Below are 4478 nucleotides of genomic sequence, written 5' to 3' on the forward strand. Positions count from 1 at the left end.
TTTCGACTCCAGTCTTCTTCATGTTGGGTCCACGCCTCAGGGAAGTTTAATTCCTTCCTCTATCCCTCTATCTGCATTTAGCCAGGGTGTGGGGCTGACTTGAGATCACAGGTGCAGTGCTAAATCAGCAGGTCAGTACTGCCTCAGACAGGAACACAGGAGGGTTTGAGTCAGCCCCTTAATGGGACTGGCTTCCTGGGAGGAGGCGCCTAAGGGGAGATATCGGTGCTGCAGTTGAGTCTTTTGTACTCTGCTTGGGCATCATTACCTCAGTCACCTAAAGCAGGTGAAGTCCTTGGAGACTGTTTAAAAGGTGGCGATCTTGGTTCCAAAAACAGCCCAATTCCTAAAGAACCAGAGCGGAGTGGAGACTGTTGAGCCAAGTGTAGCCTGAGCAGCAGGAGGAGCCTTCCAGACTGAGCCATATATAAACACGTGTGGGTGTAGACTCTCCCAGCTTCCCCTGCCCTCCCCTCTCCAACCTATGTGCAAAATTGGTAGCTTGCTCTATTGCATCTTGCGTTTTCTCACTTGGCAGATCTTGGAGATTGTTCCACATCAGTACATAAAGATCCAATCACTCCACAAATACACACCAAAGCTCTATTTTCATCGGCAATGAAAAAGATAAAAGTTTTGCTTTCCAGAAGAAGCTTGCATCCAGTTCCAAGAACCCAGTAGTGCCAGGTGGTACTGAGTGTTCTGCAAGGAATTGTCATAGGGCCCTGTGATGGTGATTGTTAAACCAAAGGGTTATTGGAAGAGGTCAGGCATGACAGTGTTTCCAAGGTTCATCAGGACTTCTTTTTTTTTTGCTGAATAACATTCCATTGGGGACACAAGTTGACCCACTTGGAAGAGCCATGGTCTAGCCATTTCTCCTGTCAACTTGCCTTCATGAACAAGTCAGCCTTTTTGTTGGATTTTCTAAATCTCAAAGGTGATTACTACCCAACGTATAAAACGAACCCATGCTAAAGTGATTTTAGTAAATGAAGTTACAAATCTAAAAATTCCAAATAATACAGATACTCTCCCGGTAAGTGGTACTTACTTTTTCCTCTTTGAGTGTGGGCTGCACTTAGTGACTCCTTTTCCAGAGAATAGAAGCTGGAAGAGGGAAAATGTGAACTCTGCTCTGGAGAGACCTTAAACTATTCAAGTTGACAGTATACAGTGGACAGTTTATCAATGACTGGGCAGCTTCCTGTGTACTGTGGTAAAGTTGACAGTATTATGCCCTAACCGGTTTGGCTCAGTGGATAGAGCATTGGCCTTCAGACTGAAAGGTCCCAGGTTTGATTCTGGTCAAAGGCATGTACCTTGGTTGCGGGCACATTCCCAGTGGGAGGTATGCAGGAGGCAGCTGATCAATGTTTCTCACTGATGATTCTAACTCCCTCTGTAAAAAAAATCAATAAAATATATTTAAATAAATAAATGGAACTATATATATATATATATATATATATATATATATATATATTTAAAGTAGACTGTATTTGTGATAAGACATGTTGATACCATAATGAAATGAGAACATTGCGCCTCTGCAATATATATGAAAACCCATAACCCAATTTGAGGACATTCTACAAAACCACTTCAATTGTCAAAAGTCATGAAAAAGAATTACAGCCGAAACCGGTTTGGCTCAGTGGTAGAGCGTCGGTCTGTGGACTGAAAGGTCCCGGGTTCGATTCCAGTCAAGGGCATGTACCTTGGTTGCGGGCACATCCTTGGTGGGGGGTGTGCAAGAGGCAGCTGGTCGATGTTTCTCATTGACGTTTCTAGCTCTCTCTCCCTTCCTCTCTGTAAAAAATCAATAAAATATGTTAAAAAAAAAAAAAAAAGTACAGAGGAGCTTAAGGAGATCTAATAACAGTAGATCCTGGACCAGAAAGAGGGCATTCATGTAAAGAAAAAAAGTCTAGCCCTGGCCCAAGTGGCTCAGTTGTTGGGTCTATGCAGAGAGGTCAGGGCACATACCCACGTTGGGAGTTTGAGCCTCAGTAGGTGGTGTGCAGGAAGCAGCTGATTGATGTTTCTCATTTGATGTACCTCTTAAAAAAAAGTCCTACATAATAAAAAGGAAAAATGCAAATTAACTATCACGGCCACAAAGATGGCGGCGCCCACAGCTGAGGCATAGTCTGTAACACAAGATGGCTGCACCCACAGCAGAGGCCAAGTTCCCGTAACAAGCCTTAAAGAGCAATCATCAGGGACCCCAGGCTGTGCCCCCTGACACGGTGGGGCTTGACTGGGGACCTCGGGTTGCCCCCTCTCCCCCACACCCCAGCATTGGGCTAGGGCACCTGAGGCCATGCCCCCTGCCCCAGTGCCAAGCTGGGGTACCTGAGGCTGCACCACCCTGCCTGGCGGGGCTTGACACAGGACCTCAAGGTGTGCCCCCTGCCCAGCAGGGCTTGACGGGGGATTTCAGGCCATGTCCCCACTGATGGGACTTGACGAGGGACCTCAAGTCACACTCCCTGCCCTGGTGCTGGGCCAAAGGACCCAAGGGTGGGACTGGCCAGGTCTGGATCTAGCCCAAAGGTGGTGGTGGGGGAGACAGTGGCCGGGTCTGGGTCTCGTGATTTTGAGGCGCACGTGGGTGGACGGGGCCTTGACTCTGGGTCCCATGGTGTGCCCCAGACTGACAGAAGGAAGATTTTCATATATTGTACATTTTATTAATTTTCTTTCATATCTGACACTTCTATTATAGAGAAAGGGCAAAGAGCAATATTATTTCATCTATTATAATTAATCCCCTTTTATTTATTTTTGAAATGTATTTTATTGATTTTTTACAGAGAGGAAGGAAGAGAGAAAGAGAATCAGAAACATTGGTGAGAGAGAAACATTGATCAGCTGCCTCCTGCACACCTCCTACTGGGGATGTGCCTGCAACCAAGGTACATGCCCTTGACCAGAACCGAACCTGGGATTCTTTGGTCCGCAGGCCAACGCTCTATCCACTGAGCCAAACTGGCCAGGGCATTAATCCCCTTTTAATGTGCACGAATTCCGTGCACCAAGCTACTAGTAATAAATAAAAATAGAAACATTTTTTAAAAGCATAAATAAGGACGAGTCCAGTTAGTAGTTTTTTGATTTTGACAGGAGTACATGGTAACAAGATGTTAACATTAGAGGAAAGTGGATGAGTGATATATAGAAACTCCACTTTTTGGTAAAATTAAAGTAGTCCTAAAATAAACAGGAAAAGAAATGCGGGTGCTTTCCTACTGTCAGCTGGTTTCTAAGGCAGGATGTGGTGCCTTAGTTCCTCAAACTCAGACTCTTAACTTTGAGGCAAGTTAACTTGACCTCTTAGCCATTTAGTGAAAAATCGCGTGATAATGGCTGCCTCATACGGTATTACCAGAATTAAATAAGATTAAAGTATTTAGCGCAGGGCCTGGCACTGGAGAAGCTGCTATTCTTACGCTTGTTCAGTTCTCATGCCAAGCAGCATGAATGACAGCTGGCTGGATCCTGGTGGGAAAATGCTGGTGGCTGCTGAAGCATTTTTTTTTTTTTTCCTGTGGTGGGACTTTGCAACTTGGCCTGCTGTTCCTTAGTAACCAGGGATGCAATTAGCCAGGTCTTTGAAAGCAGTTCCTCTCAGGGTTTTGTTTTCAAGGTGAGCTAATTTCTGCAGCCAAGTTGGAATGTAGCAGCCTATTGGCCACTGATGCGGGCAAGGCAGAACTGAGCTGTTGGACACCTGAGATTGCAGACCATGGAATCCCAACTTTGGTAGGTGAACCTGATGCCACTGTCTGTAACTGCAACCCAACCAGGTCCTGAGAGAGAGTCCCCAACTTCTGGCTCTTCGCTCTTACCTGAGCTATGGCACGGAAGCCTGAGGATTTGCCTTTCTAACAAGTTCCTAGGTAGTGCTGATGTCTGGTCTGGAGGCCACACTTTGAGAACCACTGGACTTGTCTGTTTAGGTCACTGCTGCATCTTGGCACTGGTAACAGTAAGTTATAGCGCTCTGTAAATATTTGTTGACTCAAATCTCAGGCATTTATTTTAATTGCTTTGAGGTAAGTACTGTTATCCACATTTTAGATATGGGGAAATAGTGTCAGCAAAGTTAAGTGACTTGTCCTGGGATACATAGCTAGAAAAAGGCAGAGCTGAGATTCATATCTGCGTTTGTCTGTACCACAGATTATGCCCGTAATCACTGCTGTCATACCCCTGACAGGTAGGATGGAGTTCAGTGCAGTGAGGCTAGCAAGGGAGCAAAGGTGGACGATCGACCCTATTCTTGTGTCTCTGCAGAGTGTTGGGCAGTAGGGGGCAGCAGAGTGCTGCTCCTGAAGCTCGCCCAGCTGCTGCAGGAGCTTGCTGCAATTAGACCACCAGGTGGTGACAGGGTTCTGACAAAGTTCCTTCTGAGATGGCGGAGGCATCTGTTCTGCTATCATTACCTCTGAGGGCCTCAGTTTCCTCATCTA

This window comes from Pipistrellus hanaki (genome assembly GCF_964339955.1).
Source record: "Pipistrellus hanaki genome assembly, chromosome: 5".
Classification (NCBI taxonomy): domain Eukaryota; kingdom Metazoa; phylum Chordata; class Mammalia; order Chiroptera; family Vespertilionidae; genus Pipistrellus; species Pipistrellus hanaki.